At 32.8% G+C, this 27,148-nt stretch overlaps 1 protein-coding gene across 8 annotated transcripts in view; it reads left to right on the top strand.

Annotated features, from left to right (window-relative positions):
* The window catches only part of Epha5 (EPH receptor A5), a 352,826-nt gene that overhangs the window by 222,644 nt on the left and 103,034 nt on the right, over nt 1–27,148 (top strand). The window lies entirely within an intron of this gene.

Genomic DNA, 27,148 nt, shown 5'->3' with positions numbered 1-27,148 from the left:
TATGCATTTTTAGGCTGTTAAATTATTTTGTGTATATTCATTCATCATAAGAGCTTATAACTTTCTATCTTTGTAAATTGTCAGTTATAATGTCTCTCTTTTTACATTTGATTTTATTTAATTCTTCATTCTCTTTTTCTTACATACTCTACATAAGGGTTTCCATAATTTGTTTGTTTTGTCAGAGCATCAACTATCTAATTTACTTAAGTAAAACATTTATCTTCTTCAGAGGTACTATACCTACTTTCAAATTTGATATGAAGTTGAACCAATTAAATTTTATCATTCTTAAATATAGCCTTCAAATTCACATATATATTCTAATTCTAATTTTATACCAAAGTTCACACAATATACTACATTACTTAGTAGTAAAGTAGGATGTTAGTTTATTGATCTCAAACATAATCCTCCAGTATAGTTAATCTGCAAAATTATTTTAAATATATTGTATTCATACCTTTATCCACCTAAAATAACTTCTTAAAATTATTATTAGGAATTAACTGTTCTCTAATAGGTTTACCACCCAAAGCATTGTTTCTAATATAAACCAAATGACACACAGAAAATATATTATTTATTGTTATACTCTTAAATTCAAAGTATGTAGTATACCAGGTAGTCTTAGAAAATTTAAATTATCAATGTGAATGGTTATATAGATGTAATTGCCTCTCAATTCCCTCATTAGACTCACATATCATTCTCCTATTTTACAATTTGTAGCAATATTGACAATAATTGCAGATTTCAAATATCATGTAATCTATTTCTATAAACACACACATTCATACATGTGTTATTGTTGTTTTTGCCATCAATGACGTTTGTCCACAATACACACACACACACACACACACATACACACACACACCATTGTTATTCTGTCACTGTTGATATATTTGTCCATGGTACTTTAACTGCAAAGTCACAGTATGCTTTCAACATCTTTGTTGAAATTTTCTTTGTTTTCTTTTCTTATTTTTATTTTTTAGTTTAATTTTATTTAATCTTTTTCTATTACACTCTGTTGTGGGAAATATTAATAAAATGAACCCACCAAATCTCAGAGGGTCCAGGCTAGGCTCCTGTGCTCCTGCCACTGCCAACAACTCTCTAGAACTAGCCCATGTGCCAGGTGATCTCACCCTCTTGGTCTCTCAGCCCACCAACTCACCAGCCCTGCTAGGCCACATGGCTCCCACACAGCCATCTCTAGGATGGGCCCCTGAGTTCCTCTCACTTTCACTCAACATCCCATGCACCCCTTGTTAGACATCTCAACACCTAATTACCCAGAGAATCAAGACTCTTAAAGCTTAATTAACCAATCAGATTTATGTATCAATAATATCACAATTTACAAAATGCCAATACAATAATTTCAGAGCCAAATGATAATGATAAAGCTTTAACCCAATTATTCTAACATTTTGATAACACCACGTGGGCCTCCATTCTGGTTCTCTTTCCTCCTGAGTCCTCTCTCTGGGTCTCCTCAACTCCTCTCTCTGCCTCCCTTCTCCTGTCCAATAACAAGTCTGCCATTGCCCTAATATGATTGGACAGGGAAAAATCCTTCAACAACACTCCAGATTTATTCCCTTCCCACTTCACCCTCTGACTATTTCCCATCACATACATCCTCCCCACCCTCCCTGGCTCCATGAGGATGTCCCCTCCCCTCACCACCTACCCCACCAGACCTCTAAACTCCCTGAGTCCTCCAGTCTCTTGAAGGTTAGGTGCATCTTCTCTGAATGAACCCAGACCCGGCAGTCGTCTGCTGTATATGTGTTGGGGGCCTCATATCAGCTGGTGTATGCTGCCTGGCTGGTGGTACAGTGTTTGAGAGATCTCAGGGGTCCAGTTAATTGAGACTGCGGACCCTTCTACAGGGTCACCCCCACTCCCTCTTCAGTTTCTTCCAGTTTTCCCCTAATTCATCCACAGGGGTCAGCTGCTTCTGTCTATTGGTTGGGTGCAAATATCTGCATCTGACTTTTTTAGCTGCTTGTTGGCTCTTTTGGAGGGGAGTCATGCTAGGTCCCTTTTTGTGAGTGATCCATAGCCTTAGTAATAGTGTAAGGCCTTGGAACCTCCCCTTGAGCTGGATCTCACTTTAGGCCTGTCACTGGACCTTCTTTTCCTTCATTTCAATCCCTGAAGTTCTTTCCAACAGGAACAATTATAGGTCAGAGTTGTGACTGTGGGATGACAACACCCTCCCTCACTTAATGCCTTGTTTTCCTGCTGGAGTTGGGCTCTACAAGTTCCCTTTCTCCACTGTAGGGCCCTTCATCTAAGGTCCTCACCTTTGAGTCCTGAGAGTCTCTCACCTCCCAGGTCACTGGTACATTCTGGAGGGTCCTCGTACCTCCTACCTCCTGAGGTTGCCTGTTTCCATTCCTTCTGCTGACCCTCAGGGCTTCAGTCCTTTTCTCCCACCTAATACCTGATCAGGTTCCCTTCTTCCCCACAGCCCCTGTCCCCTTTACCACCCCTCCCTCTCCACCCCCTTGGGATTGTTTGTTTCTCTGAGTTCAGAATAGATAGATGGGTAATACTTCCCATAATATATTAAGCCCAAAGACTGTATTTGCATTAGCTTCTGTTCTTTGGTATATATACCCCAAATATAAGTTCTTTAAGGTAAATTGTTACATGCTTATTATCCTATCATGGGTTATTATGGATCACAGATCCTAGTATAATGTAGAATTAATGTAATAAGTAAATAAATGAATATACAAGTTAATGAATATTCTTTAGTGTTCGGGATAACTTTCTACCAATGAGTTGGAATATAATTGTAGGTAATATATAGTGAGTCTCCATACTAAAACAAATCTATGTGTATTAATATACTTAAATTTATAAGTAATAAAAAATTAATAAAATTTAAATTCATTGAAGAAATTTTTAAGCAAAACTGTTATGACTATTTTATCAACAATGTTATGATTTTATGGTTGAGTGTTTTTTTTTCTTTTTCTTTTTCTTTTTTTTTGGTTTTTGGTTTTTGTTTTTGTTTTTTTTAATTTTTTTGGAGTGTTTTTCTTGATGTTGTAATAAAGTACCTTGACAATACTCACTTGGAGAAGGAGGGTTCACAGTTCAAAGTACAGTTCATCATGGTGCAGATGTCAAGGCAAGATACTCCTGAAGTATCTATCCTATTGCATAGCTAATAATAATAAGAGAGTAATGAATGTATGGAACTGTTTAGTTTAATTTCTCCAGTGATGCAGCCTAAGATCCTAATATACTTTGATATTAACATTGGTAATAATTACGTGGCCCAAGTGGACAAAACAATGCTAGTAAAATCCCTTCTGTAATTCCAAGGGACACCGCAATACCCTGCATACATTTGCACACAGGAGGTAGCATATCTTTAATATTAAAATAAGAGCAAATGTAGTATTTAATACAATAAAGACTAACATTCGTAATTGTAGCAGAATTTCTATTTCTTCATTCCTGGAAAAATAAAAAAGGAAATTTGTGGCCTTACTCCTAAGGTTGTATTGATGTGAATTTGCAGTGGCTGGTTTGAGGAAGAGACATTTGAACCTAAATTAATATTTCTGTAAAAGCAAATTAATTAATATGTTAATTTGAATGATTTTCAAGAATATAATCTGTTAAGGAGAGCGTTATTGAGTCACTGCATAACTCCCTAATCAGCAGAAAAAATATGCTCAGATTTGAAAAGGGGACTTGCTTCTTCCAAGTCCTCAAGTGAAAGCTGGAGAACACAGATATTCTATGTCATGTGGCAAAGTGAAATCTTTATAAAGAGAGATGAGTGGTATACTACATCTGTCATATATTAATGCTTTGCTAGAATGGTTAATGCTGTAAGACTAGCTAAAAATTTGGTCTGCGAGGCAGCAGTTTCATATAGAGCTATCATTCTTGATGGTAAATTTCCTATAGATTTCACAATTGCTGTTATCTTTGCTACATAGCCATGTGATCAATTAAATTTTCACACAAAGTTGCAATATCTGAAAGTTTCTAAATCATACTTATGTTAAACTAACTTCTGTCTGTGAATAGGAAGAATTTTCTGATGTAACTTTTTTGTGATTTTGAATATTAGAATTTTGTTCTACATAGTCATAATCTATATAAGCACATATAAAGATACAAATCTATTATACTTAAATAATATTAACATAATTTCAAAATTCAGGTTAGGCACAATATGAATCATTAATTAAAATACTAAATAAATCTAAAGTATGCATTGTAGACATGAAAGGTGAGAATAAGCAATTGCAAAGTAAATAGAAAATTTTCAAGTACACTTTCCTGTAAGTTATAAGGTAAATGATTATATACAAAATGGTTGTATATAACTCTTTTAATCCTGTGATGTTTTTATTGCTTCCTCATTAGTTTACAAAGATCAACTAGTATTAATCACTAATGAACGTAAATCTTCTGAAAAAAATAGTTATATATTTCCATTGTGTAATAAAGGTTTAAATACAGAAGCCTAATTTTAAATAAAAATGTTCATATTTTTAAAAAATTATCAAAAAAAGCAAATCAGTGTTTTTATAACAGATATAATGTGTTATGTCATAGTCATCATAAAAGAAAACAAATATGCAATAACAAATGATCAACACTGAAAATGAATACATAATTTTATTCATTCTGAGTAGGATATAATTATGAATATATATTCATGTGTGTGACAATTTTTAAAAGAGTTCAAAAATTTAGAAGAAATGATAGACAAATGTGAGTTATTGGAGGAAGAAAAGGGAAGGCAGAAATGATGCATTATATCATAATCTCAAAAATAATAATAAAATTAAAAGAGAATAAACATTGTTTATTGCTAATAACTTCAACGCTTTAGTTCATTTGGTGAACCAAAATGGCATTCAGTATTTCCACTCTTGTAAGAATGACAAAAGTATTTAAAAAGAGGAAACACTTTCAACAGCTATAATGGAAGCTTCTCCTGTTCATGTGCTGACTATGAGAGCAGAGTCAATCGCTTCCCTTGTTTAAACTTAATTTTTCTCATTTGAAAATAAAGTAAGACTGTGTGTGTACATATATGTACACACACACACACACACACACACACACACACACACACACACACACATATATACCAATCAGCTTTATATAAATTCTCTGGTGAGTACAATGTACTAAAGAGGTTGGGAGTAAATGAGCTTTGATTACTCTTTTCTACTCAAACTTTATGACAATTAAATAAGGTTATAAAAATAGATATATTTAACTTCAGTAGTAATAGTTTGTTATGTAAGAATGTGTGTATAATAGGTACAGGGTAGATTTTATAACTATGACACCTACAACCATTTTAGCAACTTCAAAGCACAAAATTTTATAAAGCTTACTCAGTTAGGTAGTAACAGAATTTGATTGAAGTTCAGCTATGTACTATTCTATGACTAAAACTCTTTCCTTATAATAAATAGCTTCATCATTTGATTATTATATTAGATAAATTAATCTTTCTAAATGAAATATTACCAATTAATTTTTTCGTGTAAGAGCCAAGACACCTTTCCCAATAAATGCTCATTTATAGATTTTATTTGTTCATTTTGCTGAGATTTTTATTTGTTTTTTAGTATATTATTATAAGTCTCTGCATTTGCAAGTATGAAAAAAATGACAGTGTAACTTTTACAAGAACTATAATGTACTGACAGTAAAACAAAAAGGTAAATAGAAGAATAAATAGCTATAAAACGTGAACATACGGCAAGCTGGCAATAGTTACAGCTTGTAGTATAAAAGTAGACAATATAGTCTTGCTGTGTATTATTTTATGTGGCAAACAAGTGGCAATTTTTACAGTCTTTAAGGAGTTATAATCTCCAATATATGCATATGAAATTCTATAATAGATGAAGTAAGTGCTAAATTTTAGAGAAGAAGTATTCTGGCATACAATTAACACTCATGTAAATTTCATTGTCCAAGATTTAAAATAATCACACAAATGTTTTTTTAATTATAATCATGTGTTTGCACTGTGGAAGCATCATACACTTGAAAGACGTTGTCCTACTTTGCTTATGTTTGCTGTAATTGAGACCATGGCCAAAATCAAATGTGGAGGAAGGGGTCGATTTGGCTTATAGGTTACAGTCCATCATCAAGGGGAGCTAGGGTGGAGCTTAAGGCAGGAACCAAGAGGCAGGAAATGAAGCAGAAAATATATTGGGACTCTTCTGCCATGATCCCCATGGCTTGCTCAGTCTGCTTCCTTCCTTCCTTCCTTCCTTCCTTCCTTCCTTCCTTCCTTCCTTTCTTTCTTTCTTCCTTTTTTTCTTTCTTTCTCTATCTTTCTCTCTCTCTCTTTAAGGAATATTTATTTTATGTATAGAAGTACATTGTAGCTGTCCTCAGAAGAGGGCATCTGATCACTTCACAGATGGTTGTGGGCCACCATGTGGTTGCTGGGAGTTGAACTCAGGACCTATGGAAAAACAATCGCTGCATTGTGTTTTTACTAAATATTTTCACATAATAATAGATTGTAGGATATACAGTCAGAATTTATCATGAATTCATAGTTTACTGTTAGAAAACAAAGCAAAACTGTGTAAAAACTACTCAGTCACCTAGTTACTCCTCCTCTTCCTAAATACACAAACCAACAACCTGGAAACAACAGAAACATGTTAAAGAGGGATATATCATACTTATCTCTTACTACGAAATCTACCCTATTGTAGATTTCCAGATCTGGTTCCCAACAGTGTGTCTCCTTTGCCCTGTGGTTTCCTATAGAGTTTGCCAAAGAAATAAATAAAGTGGAAGACAAAGCAGGTAGAGGGAAAACTATTCTTCCTATTTGCTGCTGTTGCAGGCATTTCTTCCCAGTTTCTCTTTGACAACATAGCAGTAACTCATTCAACCTCCATCTTCTTATTCATTCCAACAAGCAGCTTCGCTGTTTGCATCGGAGACCCTCCTCAGGCTCCTGAAATAATAGCTGCAACCAGACCTCTTGGTTGTGATGTAATCCCATTCTTCTTGATCTTCAATCTACAAATGATAGTCATCCATTACAGTTTGTTTTCACTTGAATACAGTAATATGTCCTGATAGTCTAATTTGAAATTGTAACATCAAATTTAAACAACCTTGTAAATCTTGAATAATTACTGGTAAAAATTCTGTACACACAAAAACCTTTTACATTTTAGGAATATAGAAATCTGGGACAATTTGCTTTAATACAATTCAGGTTAAAAACAGCTATATGCGAATGGGCTTTTAAAAAGTAATGAATCACAGGCACATCTATAAAGTACATGTTTCAGTCTAGACCAGTTGTAAATAACTAGGGCAAACCCCAGGATACTACAGCAATACCTGCTCATCCTCTGTACCCAATATTTCTGATTTGCTCTTCTTAAAAGCAAGTCTCTGAGGTATTGGAGGTTTCCAACATTATTCTTTGAAAGGAACTGTTGAAGGATGCCGTTTGTTCAAACAGGAGCTTTAAAGGACTTTTGACTTGTGAAGTCCACTGTGTAAATGATCGTGATCTGGTGAACTTAGTAGAGATCTGAGACTTGACAGTTGTCATTCCCAGTGTCAAGCAGTGACTGTGTGAGTACCAGCAAGTCACTTACCTGTCTGTGCATTTCAATTTTTTCTCACACCTCAGGATATTTCTGATTCATGGCAGACATTCCATACCATGATAAACAAAACAAATTCATTAAAGATTTATTATTGTTATATCAAAAAGGAGAGGCTATACTGGAAAAATGAAATATTATCATACTTTTTTTCAAAATTTAAGGTTTACAGATGCAACATACAGTGTATTAATACTAAGCATGTTTGAATGTCTTCGTGTATGTAATCTTCCTGCTTCTTACACACTGACACTCACACTTTTACATGTACAAACATCATTGCTTTTGTAAACATTTGTACAATCCATAACACATTAAGGTAATAAATACATCTTTGAAGCCAGGCAGTGTCTTATAGTCTCTCATCTCCTATAGTAAATAATATATCCTTGGAAGCATAAACAACAAAAATGCATTTTCTCATAGTTCTGCGGCCTGAACATTCAAGACTAACTTGATTTTAGATTTTATTTCGGGGTTACAGAGATCTACTTTTGTCTGGATCTTTACTGACTGCTTTTTGGTTTATTCATGCAGACAGAGGAAAATAAATCATTCTTTGTTCCTCTGCTTCTGTAAGGTCACTAATCTCATCATGAGAGTCATACCTTAAGGATTTCACTTAATCCTTCTTATCCCCCTCTGGCCTCATCACCAAACACAATTACATACAGTAATGTATTTCAAAAACTTATTTGTATTGTAATGTATTTGTAAAACTTATATTTTACAAATAATATATAGAAATTCTTATTACTTAATGTCCTTAATAAAATAAGCAAAATTTTATCAGAAAGAAAAATTGATTTTATGTTTATGAGACATCTGTGATTTAATTCTATTTTAATTATTCTTTGCCATCATTTTTAGTATTAAGGTATTAAAGTGTCTTGAAAGAAATAATACCATAATTTGAGTTATTGGAAAATCAATATAGGGCTTTGGAGCTTGCCCAGCTATGCAAACATGAGAACCTGGGTTTGGATGACAAGTGTCTATGCATAATAACTTGATTTAGTGGGGTGCACCTGTAACCCCAGTGATGCTATGGCCGAAAGAGATAATTTCCTAGGGTTTACTGGCTGGGTTCAGTTAAAAATAATCAAAAAACAGACAAAACAAAACAACAACATAAAAACCCCCTCATTAAAAAAAAACAAAACAAAAACAAGCAAACAATAATACAAAATAAAACCCAACCCAAACAAACAAAAATCAGGCAAAGAGCAATGAACAAACATCAACCTCTGGTCTCCTTCATTCATGGAAAATTATATATCCTTGTGTGTTTGTGAACTCATGAAAACCTACCTATGCATCACAGAAGTAATGTATAGCAAAAATCATTATCCATTTTTAAATTGAAAAGAATTTTCTATGACATAATAAATTTATTTCTTAGAGTTTTATGTTTGTGATCAATACATTTAGAAACAGGTGTTTCGTAGTCACATGACATTTGGTTGACAGTTAACACAGGCGCTGTCTCCAGAAGACTCAGCCACCCCAGTGTATGATGCGTGAAATGCAATAAACAAACACCACCATTTCCTCTCAGTTTCTGTCTCCAGCTACCACACCAGCACACCAAGAGGATGATGGTTCATAGGAAAGGGCTCTTGCCACTAAGTTTTACCTTACAAAATCCGCTACACTTTGCTTTTTCCAAACTTTGCAAAACACTACTCACTCACTGTACTTGAATTTCCAGAGACTTCCCTATCTTTGCTATGCCCATTCCATAAGCTAATGATATCAAATACATTTAAAGGGGATCAATACACATAGCTGAGGGCAGGACTTAACATGAATGCTGCTGACATATATGAAAATAGGTCACAAAAGTATATTTAATTGAAGTGCTTATTACTCAGGATCATATTTTCTAGTTCCATTCATTTGCCTGCAAAATTTGTGAGGTTGTCGTTTTTAATAGCTGAAGACTGTTCCATTGTACTTCTGGCTATTATGAATAAGGTTTCTTGATCAAAGATCAAGGGGCCATAGGTGTGTGTGTTTATTTCTGGGTCTCCAATTCTATTCCATTGATCGACCTGTCAGTTTCTGTACTAATACCATGTGATTTTTCTCAGTGTTGCTCTGTAGTACAGCTTGAGGTCAGGGATGGGATTCCCCCAGAAGTTCCTTTATTGTAGAGAATAGTTTTCACTCTCCTGGGGTTTTTGTTATTCCAGAAGAAGTTGAGAAGCTCTAACTCTGCTGTAGAGTTTTGCTTTCATTGCAATGGTTGCTACTTCCATGTATTTATTGACTTGATATTCTAAAGACTTAATAAGAAACAATTCGTTTTCTATTTTAATTAATAGTTCCTATGTGTTTTCCAACAACTTTTATTGCTTCTAAAGTTAGAAATAAACTAACTAAATATATTTTTTTAAATTTTAGGAACAATATTTTATTTGTTTTAAACATATGCCCAGTTTATTTATTAATAATGTTAAATTATCTGATGACATTATTGATATAGTCAATATGCTCTAAATGTATCTTAGGGCTTATTTTGCCTGAATTAGACATTTAATTTAAAATTTCTGGCCTTTTTTGATGAATGGAAAAGAAATGGGCAATTAGATAAATATGTGTATTCTATCACATGTTTTATATAATATATATTATTCTATATTGTTATAGAATAATTACATTATAGGAATTATTAAAACAGAATATTTTTGAAAGCCATAAGTTTCATCAATTAAAAAATGTCAAAGAATAAGCTAAAACAGTTCTTCAGGTTTACTTAATTCCTATATGCTTCCTTGCAAATTTTAGCCCACACAAGATTGATCTTTGAAATATTAATATATGGTAAGTCATTATTCTTATATTTGGTGTCTCAAAAATATGAAAACATTTCCCCTAAGATAAATGAGCACTGTGCAATCCATGTCTTATGAAATAAACAGAGAAATATAGTATACATTATTAGATAACACAACTTAAATATTTAATCAAAGGAAGGCTGCAATGGTAAATATCTCCTTTAAAAACCATTTAATAATATTTACACATATATTCCAACATTTCATGCTATCCTTATGTCTTAGTATATAACTTAGGATGATGTTATCATCGTGAGGAACATGGTCTCAGACTCACATATCTAGAGTTTATGAATTCCAATTCTAATTAGTTTCTGCATGCCTCTCTCTCTCTCTTACTTTGTAGACCTGTCCTCAGGTTTGTTGGAGTAAATGCATTTAACTGTTCATTGTATTTTTGTATATTTAATGTATTAAATGTATAGAATTACACAAGATATATTTAAATTCCAGTAATTAAAAGTGCTTTAAAATAGGAGAATCTCTTCATTTTATTCATCTCCTCCTCAATTGTTATTATTGACGTTCAATTCTTTTCAAAATTTAGTTATCAATGCCTCTTGTAGTAACGGGTTATTTCCCAATTTTCATATTGAATTTATAATTCCTTGGTTGAAATTCTTTTTGTGTTTACCAAACCAATCTTTTAGTCAACTAATAACGGACTATTCACATCCCCAGCTCATTCATCACCCTATGGAGTTTGATTCTACAGTTTAATTTTTTTCCAGTCACTCTTGTGTATGGAAGTGTCGGTACTAGGCATGAAGTACATCAGGTAATTCAGTGAAAGGAATCGAGACCAGACATATAGGGTGCAGAAAGGTCAATGTCTTTGAATACTGTGCTAGGATCTTGAAGTTTATTGTTGATGAAAATAATTCACTTTTCGAGGCTTTGAAATTGCTGGGGATTGCACGTCTCCAATGTATAATTAGGATGCATTATTTTGCATCTTAATAGAACAGAGAAAATACTAAAGATAAATTTGTTAGTGCTCAATCTCTCAGTATTCATGATCAAATTAAATCGTGATTAATAAAACACATGAAATTTATGGAGTGTGGTATTGAGTTCATTGGCTGATTAAATGTTTAAAATTGTTTTAAAATGTTTTAAAAATATTTTTTAAAACATATTTATTTAAGAACAAAAATCTGTGTGGGATGGAAAGTTTTTCAATTTGAGTAATTATGCATTATAACTCTCTCTGAACAAACACCAAAGATCATTTTAAACATGGCAAAATGAATTGTCGGGCATATTTTGATTTTTATTCTTTACTTAAAAAAAAGGATTTCTGATTTTGCTTTATTTCCTATTTGATTAACTAAACATTCTTATCCCATTTATTTTGTACACTTTGAGAGAGGTGTTGTTGTCATTTGCACTTGTGTCACTTGTACATGTGTGTGCATATGAGCATATACATGCATACATATGTAAATATAGTATATGTATATATTTGTGTATATGTATATATACATATGTGCTATTGCTTGCTATATAATTGAATATATATATACATATAGCTATTTCCTAGTATATAAGGAAATCTAGTTCATTTGCAGAGAAAAAGATTTTCAATAATCTTCATTTAAGTTTAAATCATTCGTTTAAGTCCACCTACCTGAAATGAGTGTTCTTCATGATAACCTTCCTAAACTTTCATGACATCCTGTCGGCTTCCTAAACTTTGGTACTTCAGCAGTAGACCTTCTATCTTTTCTTAAAATAAAATTTTCTATCTTATTACTTGCTCTATGTTCCTGTCTTGTCTTGCTTGTCCTGATATCTTGTCTCCACTAGGCCATGCTGATAACCTTGGTCTTTTATTTCTATAAACATAATCTTTAATCAGTAAACAACATTAAGTTTTCCATCAGGGTTATCTGTACCACCATTGGAAGATACACACCTCTATTAAACATCTTTCATGTATAATTCCTGGCATCAGTATCTGAAATACAACATAATTTAACATTTAGTTACTTTGACTGAGTAGATTTTTCATTTGGGAATGCTTGTATTTGCTCTTCAAACAGAAGAGTAACAATACTGATGATACTGAACCATACTATACTAATTCTAAATTTGCAGATGGAAATTTACAATTCTTATTTCTAATTTATTACTTCAACCCACATTTGTATAGCAACCATCACTGAGTATAAAATGAAAAAAAAAACAGTATTCTGTTCTTCAGGTGGGTATTTCTGTATTCTGCCTAGCACTTGCCATTCTAATGGAAAATTTGCACTGGTATCATAAAATAATCTATTTCCTGTTTTTAATTAGCTTCACAGGTCTCTCCAACTTACTTATTTGCAGTTTTATAAACTCCAGTTTACATATTTGAAGATACATGTGGCAAGGCAATCTAAATCATATAAAAACTACACATATGAGTGTTTGTGTGTGTTTATATGTTAATAAATATTTCCTCTAATGGTCAAATTTGTATATATATATTTTCAAAAACTAAGCAGGTTCCATTAACTGATTAATTAATTGATACATGGACTTCACCATAGAAACAGACACTTGAAAATACAGATATGAAATTCCCAAAATAATCAGAGATATATGCACCATTTTATTGTACTGTTGTGCTTTTGGGTATTAGGTTAATGTATGATATGGTTCATAAAGGAATAATTAACATTTTGACCACAGAGTTGAACATAGTATGGTCCTTATATTACTGACATTTTTTAAACATTTAAAATAGTTCTTAGTCCATACTATGTTGTCTGCAAATATTAGTTTAGGGAAAGAATGATTATACTTTTAAATTATATTAAATTATAAGTACTGCTTTCAGTTTTGAAATTCGAGGATCTCTATTTGTCCTTCTTTGAAAAAGATAATTTATGACATCTATCACAAAAAATAAGAACACAGAATACAAAATAGGAATGACAGTTAAAACTTACCTATCAAAATACCTATAATGTTTTTTTATAGGTATTTAATGATTTTAATCACTTGTCATTTCATTTAGTATGAACTCAAATTCTTGCACCTTATGAGTTATTCAAAACAATATACTCTACATTTCATAATGGGAATATTTAGTCCTTGCTTCAAAGTTTTATTGATCTACATTTTGACGGAGATTCAGTAGGTCCCTAGATTCACTCTACAATCTAAAATATAATCTCATATTAAAAACATAGCATGCTTGAATCCTATCAGTAACTTCGTTATTGAAGGGACAGAGACTTGCCTGTTTATCTCTAATTTTCACTATTCTGTCAAAGTTACGAATTATAACACATGCTTGAGTGGTCTCTCTAGGAAAATGGCACTTCAAATGTGGGAACAAATATCTAACCTTCATATGTGTTGGACACAGATAACCCTACTTTACAAGGCTTCCTATTATTCATAGAGTTGATACCTGCTGATTGACTGGAAGCCTGTGCACTCAGTGCAATGATGACTCTCTTTGCTTTTATTTTTACCTAGAGAAGTAGTTGTTTCACTTTATCATGTTTTAGATGAGACTTAGTCTTATAATGGCGCAGACTGGCTTTAAACTCAAGACAATCCTCCTTCTCTGCATCCCTGAAGCTGGGATCACAGGCCATCATTCTCATGCTTACAATTTGTATGGTAGCTGAAGAGGACAATAGTAAACTGAGATACTGGTACGAAATTTCAAAGGAGCCTTGCCGACACTGGTGTAGAGTGAAAGTAAAAGTGAACTATAATGTGTGACACTATTTTACCAATTAGATTTTAAAGATGCTTCTATTCATTTACATATTTATGAACTACCCATTTCACTTTCTTTAGACACATTTACAAAAATTAGCATAGTATTCTCCAATTCCTGACAGAGGTCTCTGTAAAGGAGGATCTTTTTCTTCCTATTTGTTAATGTGATGGAAGTGCACAGCTCAAAAACTCTTGCCATTTTATATGAGAAGATTAAAATAAGCATTGAGTACTTCATTATGTAAAAATAATATTTGGCATTATGTAATTCATCAGAGACCTTAAGCTTTCCATTACCAAATTTATAAGTTAGTTATAAACAAATATTCTCATGTATGTATAAGTAATGAAGTTAGTAATAGCTGGGGTTTATTATTATCTGTACATGATCTCATACAGGCTTAATTTTTGACATACATAAATTCAAAACATCTGCTGTGTTATAAAATCTGTAAACATTTTAGTGAATTTAGAGATTTCTTATAAATGAAAAATAATTGCTTCACTTTTGATTTATTTTCAGTGTAAATTATCTTTGTGTGACCAATTTTTTTCAGATGGTTCATTTTGTTGGTGACTTGTCTCAAAGATGTGGAGAAAAAGCTGAGAAAAGAAACTTACATGAATGAGTACTTACGATGCTTCACATTTTTCTTTGTAAGAACAGTATGTAGTGGAGAAGGTGTAATAACCGAGTAGTTTCCTGTTGGCAGCCTCACCAGGCTGACTGTTCTAATATGGTGGCTGGACTAGGAAGCAGAGGGCTAGCTGCAACCAGAATTGAGGTACCTTCCAAAGCCTACTGTTAGCAAACCAACCTCTTAATTAACCAGAGCTTGAACATGAAGTGCTGTACAGCGTGGTGAGCTGCAATGAAAGACTCACTCATAGGAGACTCGGGCTCTTTCACATTTGCTAATAATCTCGTCATTATTTTCATCGAATTGGTTTTATGTAACTGATTTAATTTTAAGTAGGTAGGATCTGAGCTTTGTATGGAAAGTTCCAAGAAAATGTGAACATTAAATATTCAGAAGATTGTATTGTTTCTATGAACTTGATGATCATACTTAGAAGATTCTGAGAATGGTAGCACAGAGTATAGTGATATTTATCAAAATATTAGGTTTGATCTGAAGAATTCAATTTAGTAAATATCGTTATTTAGAGACGTTTCCTCCAATGATTCATATTCTAGATCATAGAAACTTGCTTAAAATTGATCTATAAACCAAATAATCATCTCCATTGTTATCTTAGCCTATATATATATATATATATATATATATATATATATATATATATATATATAAAATGTCTAGTCATTTCATTATTGAGTATTTCTGTCATTCTTCAAGATTATCATATGACTACTGTCACAGGGAAGACATTAAAGGGATTCTACTATTATAATGCATATAATATCTGTCAGCACATCCTACATATTTAACTATTGAGAAAATTATGGATTTCGTTGTACTATTCTTCTATCTTTCTTAACAGTTTTTAGAGTTCATAAGAACACTGAGGATCGCTTCCTCTTGTTTGAAATTTGTCATTGTCTGAACGTAAATGTAAATTCTAGTTTCTGTGTGCTTCTGAGATTTGCAACAAGATTGTGCACTCTTTTCTTCCCCTCCCCCAACATGTTCGCTTGGAAACTTCTAATTTCTTTAATGTCTTTCTGATATCTATGAATCGCATTAGTATTTCCTGTATATTCATGGAAATAAGAATCACGGTCTGTATGTTCTCTTTCTATCATCTACACCTGAGACTTTCAAGAAGCAAGAAATCATATGAACGCTATCATAACTATTTACTATCTCTTAAAGCATAGGTCTTCTTCGAAGTGCTATAAATATTTGCCTTTGTCCACATATGTGACCTAATCACTGAAGCTGCTGCTACTTAATAAGAAGCTTGTAACATTCATTGCAAATCATGCACTGATATGAGCCATTATTAGGCAAAGTCAAAACTCTCAATAATATCTGTTGTCATACAATTTGTGGTAATAAAACGTTCATGAACTTTCCCTGAGTGTATGTATAGTCTATGTATGAGTCTAGGATTTGGTAATGTATATGGTTTGCCTATTTATTTATTTAGTTAGTTAGTTAGTTAGTTAGTTAGTTAGTTAGTTAGTTTTTTCAAGACAGGGTTTCTCTGTGTAGCCCTGTCTGTACTGGAACTCACTCAGACCAGGCTGGCCTCGAACTCAGAAATCTGCCTGCCTCTGCTACTGCCCAGGATTTGCCTATTTATTTATGTGTTTTCTGTAAATAATGTTGATAACGGTAAATTTTTGTATAACATTTTTATATTTACATGTGCCCTAGTTTGAACGTAGGGAAAAAACAAAAAAGGCATAAAAATTTTGGTGGGACTCATGGCTCCAGCTGCATATATAAGCAGAGGATGGCCTAGTCGGTCATCAGTAGGAAGAGAGGCCCTTGGTCTTGTGAAGGTTCTATGCCCCAGTGTAGGGGAATGTCAGGGCCAGTAAGCAGGAGAGGGTGGGTTGGTGAGCAGGGGGAGGGAACAGGGTTTTGTTTTGTTTTGTTTTCAGAGGGGAGACCTGGAAAGGAGATATCATTTGAAATGTAAATAAAGAAAATATCTAATAAAAAAAATTTTGCTTCCTAAGTTTTAAAATTGAAGTTGCTTTATTTAGTAAAATACTATATTTTGATATGTTAAGTGTTTGGAATTGGCTTGAAATCAGTGAATTATAAGCAGACGGTGACTCTTATTGTGTCAAATATTGTCTGATCATGCAAGTCATTTCTTTTTTCTTCGACCACTCATTAGTATAGTAGGATATTATGGAAGAGTAATGTTGATTCAAATAGATTCCTTTTTATTGGACTGGAAATTTAAATCAGTTCAAATTTTGTTACAACAGGTATGAAATTGTGATGTGATTTAGGAAGGGTACACTTAAATATTCTTTTGGTGATTCAGAAAATATTAGAGAAATTACATGGAAAGAATTTCTCTCAAATTTTATTTTTGAGATTATAATAAAATTTTATAATTTCACTTTCTTTTTCCTTCCTCCAAGCCCTCCCTTGTATCTCTGCTTTCTCTCATTCAAATTTGTATCCTCTATTTGTGTGTCTTCCTAAAAATATACACATAATCTTTCAGTGGGTAATGTTAATTATATGAATATTTTAATAACTGAGAAATATTCTTGTGAGATTAGTATGCAACTAATAAACTAATAAAACTAATAAACTATGATTGAACAGTCCAATAGAGGGCATTTAGAAATGTACAGGTAAGGTATCATTGAATATGGACAGATGGGATTCTTGCATTGACAACCCTCCCCAAAAGTAACTAATTACACTAGTTTGTCGAATATTTTGTTAGATATTATATAGATATATAGAGATATAGATTAATGGGATACTTTCATAATTGTTTCTAGAGTATAACTTGATTCTATTTTCATTATAAAGAAAATGTATTTAATCATTTTAATATTATTGGAATAATTTTAATGTTATTTATAAATACAGTTTTACATATAGTTTACATATGCATAATATAATTACAATCAAAATGATCATAAATTAGAGGAACAAATTAGGAGATATAGAAGGAGTTGGCAGTGTAGAAGGAGGGGCAACAATTACATAAAATTGTCACTTCTGAAATTCTCAAAAACAAACAAAACCAACAACACTTTTAATCTCCTTAGTTTGAAGTACTTAAAAAAAAATCTAATATTCCATGTAAAAGTGATCTGAAACTTGTATAAATTGCTCAGAGATTATGAAATGCCAAAATTTTGCCATGATTGTATAGTGATTTTAACAATGTGATTAATCTCCTGTTCTGTTGATCAGATAATTTTCATTAGACTCATGTGTGCATGACCTTTATCTACTGTTGGAGTACATGAACATGAGTATACTCACTTTCTGTTCTCATGAACTGTATAGTCTAGAAGGCATATAATAGAGTCTTATAGGAAAGATCCGTATTTTTAAAATTTCTTTTTATTATTTTTTAATTTCTATACCTTATATTTTGATCATATTCTTTCCCTTCCTGTAAGTCTTCCCAAGTCTTTTTACCTCTCACTACACAGGCAAGTCATGCTCTTTCTTTCTTCCTAAACATAAAACAAAACAGAACAAAAAGAACCTCAAAAAAACAAAACAAACAACCAAAAAAACCAAAACAAGCAAACTATTACATATAAAAAAAAGCATCCAGTAAAACATGAATTCAGTTTTGTGTTTTTCAGCATCTTCTGAGCATGAGGCCTGCTCTAGAGTGTGGTTGATAAAAGTCATGACATTTCATTGGAGGAAATTGATTTTCGCTTTCCTAGCACTTCTCACTTGCTAAAGGGTTCTTGGTATGGGGTGGGACCTTATACCACAGCCCCTTCTCATCGCCGAGCCTTTTGTCTGACTTGATCTTGGGCAGGTCTGTACATGCGGGCCCAATCTCTGAGAGTTCCTATATGCTCTGTATTGTGTTGGGAAGCAGCTGTTTCTACCTCCCCTTCAACATAGATCCTTGAGCCTTGAAGAGAGAGAGATTTGATAAAAATGAATGAACAAATAATCATCCCACTTAGAACTGAGTGTTTCAAGGTCTCTCACCGACTTCGTATGTTCTTATTTTGCACTTATGTGTGTCTATGTTAACCACCATGTACCTCAGAAAGAAGCTTGTTCAATGAAGGTTGAGTGAGAGAGGTATGTCACTAGTACTAATTTTATTGTTATATATCTATAGCATAATAATGGTATGGTTTTTTTTCCTATTTCCGTGGCTTATCTAATTTACGGTCTTGGATTTGTTAACAGTTTGGGTTCCACTTAATGCGGTGGGTCTTAAATACAATCAAAAAGTGGCTGGACCATCCTAGCACATTTGTGTCATCATTGTACAAGTGTATCTCACAGGTGGCTTGGTATGTGAGCAATAGTACTCTCTTTTGAGGTTCCTTGCAATAATCTACAAGATATAAAGATGCCTGGGGATGGGGGAAAAATAATGGCCTAAAACAAACAGGTTGTTTCTGGGTCCTCTAGACTTTTGCTTTCGTCACTGACTGGTCCATTGCCACAGTGGTGTTCAGATACCTAGCAAGTTATATAATTAAATGCTGCAGTCTTATGTCATTTCAACAGATGAAAGGTTTGAATCACTCCTTTAAGTAATATAACTCAAGGAGGCCACACTATCCCAAACATAAACCTCTGTACGACTTGAAATGCCAGAGTGGGGAATGCCAAAGGGGCTACAACTACTCAGAGGAGAGCAGAGTGGTAGGATTATGGGAGGGGTTGATGAGAACAGGAAGGAGAATGGGATGTGAAGTAAGTAAAAAATAAATAAATAAAATACCTCTCTGTATAATGTAAGTTAAAAAGAAAAATAAGAAGCGATCATTGAATGTGAGTGCTAGGTAGATTTTCCACCTTAGAAAATGTGTGGCATGGTTCAGTAAAATTAGTCCCATGGTAAACATAAAGGAATTAAACATCTGATAACATTACTAATTTGGAACAGAATGTTGTGATTTGGCTTTCTTCTGGGCTTTAATAGGTTGGCCAGCTGTAGTCATTTATCTTATGTTTCTCTAGTTCCTAGTTCCGGATAGGAATTTTCCCACTGAAATACGTAGTTTGGTAGTTTGGGCCGTTTATGTGCACTACTGTTAAATACTACTCATGTTTCCCTAGCCATTGTGTAAACAGAAAGTCTTATACTTTTGTTTGTTTTCTGCTATGATTTCAATTTCTTAGCAGAAGATCTCAAGAGGGCACATTTAGGAAAAGCTCCAAAATAGGACATTATAGTTTTAATAGAAGCCCAACATGGCCCTTTTAAGAATTAATAGACAATCAAACAAGCTAATTAATTAATTAGTCTATTGTCACAATTCTTAGTGTGCTTGGTGTGGTAAAGCATATATATTTGCTTCAGGTCAAAGAAAATTGAGAAAAGAAATAAAAAAGATTGTCCACATATATGGAACAATTTTTTTCAAAATGCTGACATATTGCTTTATGGTATGGAAATATTGTGGTAAATTGGAACTGAAGTAGAATTTGTATGTATGGATTCTTTTACTGTTACTGGCTTGTTCTGTTGTTAACAAAATGTTAGATTATAGAGATTTAAAGTAGAGATTGACCTTCCTAGAATTTTTTTATAAAGACCATAGGCTCTAGGACTATTGATTTTTGAAATGATTGCCGACTTTACCTATGAGTGGGGGTGCCCCATAATTAATGTTTAATTTTAACAAAACAATCTTGAGGTTGTACTTGGAACTGTATTTCTTGCAAACTTGTTTTCTAACTTTCCATATTACTAGCCCAGTGTAACCTTGTTTTATATTTAAAGACTACTCTAAAGAAGTTCTGTTTCTCACAATATACATAGTGTGGAAATTAAATCAAATAGCCACAGACAGTGATGCTGTTTTGCATATTGAAAATTCTATGATTAAGTAAGAACAAGCATTTAATGGAAAACAAATTCTATGATAATTTATTTGATGTGGAGTTAATCTTGTTATTCAAAAACAGTCAGGTTGTCATTTTGTATCTTATTATATTTAATATTTGTTGTGTAATTTGCATGATTGTTTTGAACAATGGTGGCTATGAATGTCAGTGAGTGACACAATTCTCTATTTTATTATTCCCTTTTTATCCTAATTCACATCAATGTGAACTTTTATTCAACACAGTAATTCAAGCATGTGGCATAATTTTAATCATGTCAAATATTAATTTTTGCCAATTACTTTTTACTAATATTTAATTTTCAAATTTTTTGGTTGTTAACTTTGACAAAATGAGCAATAACTAATAATATATTTCCGCTCGTAGTTATTTTTGATTAAAAAGAATGACTTGTCTAGAACTAGTGAAATTTAATGCCAGGTTTTGTGAATTTGTCATTTGAAATTTCATTGGGATCATATATCAAAAAATCTACGTACAGGCTTTTGATGAAGTGATTGTAGGCTAATCTTTGAATAAGCAGATTAAATTTGAATTTCAAAAGAAGCCTTTAAAGTCTCCTTTTCGTTAGTAGAGATCATATATATCAAGTCGATTTAGGATGGACTATGATTATTTTTCTTATTCCAGTAATATTTAGTTATAATACAGAAATGTTTCATTGAATATATGAACTATATAATTAAAATATGTGTGCATTAAAGCTAACATATATTACATTGGCAAATTTCATTATATGTCTATATATCTAAGCCACTTTCCCATATTAATACTCTTTAATATTTTTAATTCATTAACTGCACTTCTCATATATTAAGACATATTTACTAATTTTCTTACCTGAAAAGATGGTATACTCTAAAACAAAGATGCAAACAGTATGATACTGCAAGCAGTATTATTAGCCTCCATTTAAATTGATAATTCAGGTAACTAAATTGCATTTTATAGCTGCCTACTACAAAGACTAAAAAGTATAATCAGAGCTTAATCATTGACATCATTCAGAATTAGCTGCTTACCAAATGGTGTGAAGACAGTCCTTACTTCACTTTCATATTTGCAATTGGGAGCCTTGTGGATTAAACTTTGTTTCTACCTTGAAAAAGCTTGGAGTACGTTTTAATTTTGTGTAATTAGCAGCAGAGACACATACGTTGTATTTTTGCTTCATTGACATTACTATTTTAATAGTACTTTAGTGTCTTCTCACTCTAGAGAACCTGAAGCTCCTAGTTCATACTAACTCAGTCTCTGAATGAGTTTTGTTAAAAAAAAGAACTGGAATTTTACTCTGTGTTTATATATTTATTTATTATAAGAGCATCACTGAAGTCATGATCTGCTATTATATGCATTCTTCACCTCTGAGATGCTATTTCTTTCAGACCATTAAAAGAAAGAGTTGTAAATATGAACAGTAAATCATATACATACATATATGTGTATTTGCATATATTTATTTTCACTATAAGTGGATAATGCAGGAACATTGTTATATACTGATATTAGCCATACTCAGTTATTAAAAAGGTCATCTCAACCTCCTCCTCCTACTTATTTACAACCTCTCACTACAAAAATGATACCACTGGCCAGTAGGTTTACTTAACTGTTTATTTTTAGTACATATTTTAATGTCTTAATAATTATCAATCTGTGTGTCTCCATCTTGTTGATAATGATAGAACAGGAGTTGGGATGTCAAGGTTGGAGTTGGGCTCCTCATGATCTGTTGCTTTCGGCATTATTTGCTGTTGTGATTTTCTATGATCTAGATCAGCTGTAACAGAAAGCATGTTAGAATTTTTTATTGGTTGTGGCTTTCTATAGTGGTGGCCATCTGTTGCAAAGAGAAGTTTTCTTGAGGAAGACAGAAGACTACACTATCTCTGGGTATAAATATTTAGTTTGTTGTTAGGGATTATGTTGATTTAGTAAAGTAGTGGTTATAGGTTCTACTCCAACATCATGACTTTGCTAGGTTTCTAGTACCAGGCAAGGTCCTTTTTTTTTTTTCTTTTTTTTTTTTTTTTTGGTTTTTCAAGACAGGGTTTCTCTGTGTAGCCCTGGCTGTCCTAGAACTCACTCTGTAGACCAGGCTGGCCTCGAATTCAGAAATCCTCCTGCCTCTGCCTCCCAAGTGCTGGGATTAAAGGAGTACACCACCACGGGTCTTAAGTCCAATTAGTGTTCATTACCAACAAGGTATGCATGCCACTACTGCACTGATAGGGTTATTTTGCCATGGTGGTCATCAATATGATTTGTAAGCAACATAACTGTGTATGATTATATTTTGCCTCTCTCCTTTGTGAGCTTACACGTTGTCTTCGCATACAATTAAAGCTAATTCCCAGGGAGGAGACAATGAGATCAGTTCCAGCACAGGGACCTCTGTGCCTTGTTTCTGAAGTTCATGTTATCTTAAGCAAAATAAATTTATTTTCTACATCTGGAAACAACCAAAACAGTACCAATGGCTGTTATGGTTTGGGAAATCCGAGGATAACCCTGTCTAAAATTTCAAAATAACTTCCTATATTAAAGTTTTGGTTAGGTTGTCATTGGTTCTTGGAGGTTGCATTGTTAGCCCAAATGAGAAGAGATCTCTAACAGTATATATGTATATTTGTATGCTGTTCCATGTATAATAGATTTTATATGAATGGCTAATGATGCCTTATGACTTTTTCAGATGTCCTTATTGTTATGTATTTCTCGACTTCTCTCCCTAAAGAGCCCTTCTATTCATATTTCCCTGATGACATACATTTTACTCTGGAATTTCCATGTCTATTGCTCCATAATTGGTCTGCCTTTATATACTGATTTGCAGTAATTCACGGATATATTCTCACATCTGAAGATTTAAGCTAAGAGCTTCCAATTAGAAAGAATATGTGGCTGGGCAGTGGTGGCATACACCTTTAATCCCAGCATTTGGGAGGCAGGGGCAAGCAGATTTCTGAGTTCCAGGCCAGCTTGGTCTACAGAGTGAGTTCTAGGACAGCCAGGGCTATACAGAGAAATCCTGTCTCAGATACAGAGAGAGAGAGGAGAGAAGAGAGAGAGAGAGAGAGAGAGAGAGAGAGAGAGAGAGAGAGACAGAGAGAGAGAGAGAGACAGAGAGAGACAGAGAGAGAGAGAGGGAGAGAGAGGGAGAGACAGAGACAGAGACAGAGACAGAGAGAATATGTGGCATTTTTCTTTCTTAGTCTGGATTAACTCACCTATTGTCATATTTTCAAAATCTTTGCATTTATCTGCAAAGTTCTTTATTTTAGTTTTGATCAAAGCTGAATAATATTCCATAGTCTATGTATATAACAAATTTTCAGTGTTCATTCAACCAGTCCCAGTGGGCACATCTACAAAACAGTGCTACATCTAAGGCCCAGTGACCATTACAAAAGAGGGTGTTGAAAAATTGCAAGACCCAGATCAGTATCCTTGCTCTATGAGAATGAATTGCCTAGGAAAGTTAGAAGCTATACCCATGAATTCTGAACAACATGCCAAAATATAAGCTTAATGTGGAAAACAACACTATACATGCTAAAGTGGACAGGAAAAATTCCTAGGGTTTATATGGAGAACTATTGGAATCTAAAAATTGCTCAGAGAGGGAGACATAATCTTTCCCAGGAAGACTACACCAATAATTTATATAATACCAAATAACCAGCCCATCATCATACATGCAATTATCATTATGCAAATTGAGTAGATTATGATAGGAAGGTATACATTTGCATATGAACATACAGACATTTAATAACAATAAATAAAAAGACTGAGTTTGAAAGAGCAAGGATGTATGTATGGGAGTGTTTAGAGGAAGGGAAGGGAAGAAAGAAGTGTACTTATGTTATATCCTAAAATGTTTAATAATGGAGACCCTTTCTATTGATGGAGGTTGTTCTCTACACTTATCTGTAGGCATAATGATAGGAGTCAGTGCAGTAAAAATTATGTTAGCCTAGAAAAGTGGCGGTAGTAGAACCCCACTCCCAAATGTGCTATGATATGTTATAACTAACAGGCTGGTTTCCAGTACCAAGCTTGATTTTCCTCCAATTAAGTGAGCCTTAAATCCAATTAAACTGCTAGTGGTTGCTACCAACATGTGAGTTTAAGTTATTGCACCTTTTGTCATACTGGTAATTTTTTGTTGTTCATAGGTATTACAGGTTGATAGAAATCTTTATTGTTGCTTCCCTTGCCATACTGAAAAATGTTTTTATATCAGTTAGACCAAAAGAAAAATGCTTTTAGGTCAGATCCATATAAAATCATATAAGTGCTGTGTCCTAAGCATGTGGTGTCTTCAGTAACAGGCACCACTCTCAACTTCTAAGAGTCAACCAAGGGCTACATTGGTAATCTAGATTGCTTTGAAGATCACTTGGGTTACCCGGAGCAACTATTTTTACTGAGCTTTCTTGGAGATTTATTAGTCTATGGTTCTCATTGGGAGTTAAGCCCAAGTAGTTTAACTTCCTTTAATGTGTGTGTGTGTGTGTGTGTGTGTGTATGTGTGTATGTGTGTGTGATGAAAAATATATATTGTATATTTGATGTGTACACACACATATAAATATATATACATATATATGCATTACTGTAGTGTTGGTATATATAATATATGATTTCCTGAGATTTTATTAAAAAAAACAAACAAACAAATTGTTATTTGTTTGTCATCATTCCTTCTCCTTATATTGTGGCCTCTTTCCCTTTAACCGAATGGAACTCCATTTCTGTTATAACCTCCAAGAAGTGAATTTAAAAATCTTGATATTTTCTGAATCAAACCTTTCTCAAAATCTAGGAAGTTTGTGATTAACTTTGATGAATGCAAATACAAAATAAAATATTCCATCTTGGTTATTAGGATTTGGGCTATTTTGTATTTCCTAACTTTGACTTGAAGTGTTGTACTATGTCACATATTATTTCAAATTATGGTTTCAAAAATTTGTCAAATCTTCACATTTAAATTTAAATGTTGTTTTAGACAATTAAGGAATGAAATAAAAATATATCATATATTACAAATGATGTCATATACATATTTCTGTTTAACATATGAACACATGTATTTATGTATAAATACATACACATACACATTTAACTTCACCGATTTCCTACTCAGACTCTTGTCTCTGATTTTACACTACTCGTTATTGCAGGAATCATTCATATTAAAACCACTATCCACTCATTTAATATTTCTCAATCCATCCACATTTTCACACACACATCTAGACCTTTATGTTTTCTTTATATGCATATTCAACCACTTTTAATTTGTATATTGGAAATATTTAGGGGATAATTGTGTATACTCCAAACATAGAGTTTATTTTTGTCATTAGTTCATAAATCAATGCTACCTAAAAATATTAACATGGCTTCTACATTATGTTAGGTATCATAAGTAACCTTGCCAAAATATGCTTTTTCTGCTTAGTGAGAATGTACACTATGATGTTAGGTAGATTAGTTGTGTGAAAAAACATTATATATAATATGCACAGCATAGTCATGACCACAATGGGCCATATAGTCTTGTGGAATGTTGAATTCATAGTTGTTTTTTCATTTGCCAAAATGTGGTTGTAGGTGGAATGTGACTGTAGTAGACCATTTACATAAAAAGAAACATGCACTAACTTTTGTACCCTCAATACTCAATACTAAATCTCTAAACTATCAGGATACAGATGCACACTATTCATTAGCCACTTGTGATTTTCAATCTTATAAATTCGCCCAGCTTCAATATTGATGCTTATGTTAGGCAAAATATTATTTCCTTAATTGATCATATCCAAAGATCTTAAAAAAATATCTCAGCACATGATAAATATGGATTTTTGACCAAATCTTAAGTGTTTTCTGAGCTCATTGATTCAGATATATATGATGGAATATAATGATTGTTTTCATTTCACTAGAAATAGTACTTATCTAATAAGTACTCTAGTAGATATCAATAAATAACACCATAAGAATGATTTGTAATGAAATAAATCAGAAAAATAGAAATTAATTTATTGTATGTTTTTAAATTTTGAGTATAATATGCTTAGTAGAATACCTTAGATATGTCTTATAATTTATTTTTAACATCTAATATAATAAATAACAAGTAATAAACATCAGTATTATTTGAAAACATAATCTAGCAAAACAAAAATGTTATATAGCAAATAATATGATTATTTCTATAAGAGAAACTCAGGAGAGAGAATCTATACAATTTGGAAACATGGCATATTGAATGCATACTGGATTGTCTTAAATGCCTTTCTAAAAAAAGTGATCATCAGGAATCTATATTCTATAAAGAATAAAGTAACATTATTTGTCTATATTTTAGGAGACTGTGAAGATAAGACTGTAG

The sequence above is a fragment of the Mastomys coucha genome, unplaced genomic scaffold (assembly GCF_008632895.1).
Source record: "Mastomys coucha isolate ucsf_1 unplaced genomic scaffold, UCSF_Mcou_1 pScaffold22, whole genome shotgun sequence".
Taxonomy (NCBI): domain Eukaryota; kingdom Metazoa; phylum Chordata; class Mammalia; order Rodentia; family Muridae; genus Mastomys; species Mastomys coucha.
Note: the sequence above shows the minus strand (reverse complement) of the source record. Positions and strands in the feature narration are given on the sequence as shown.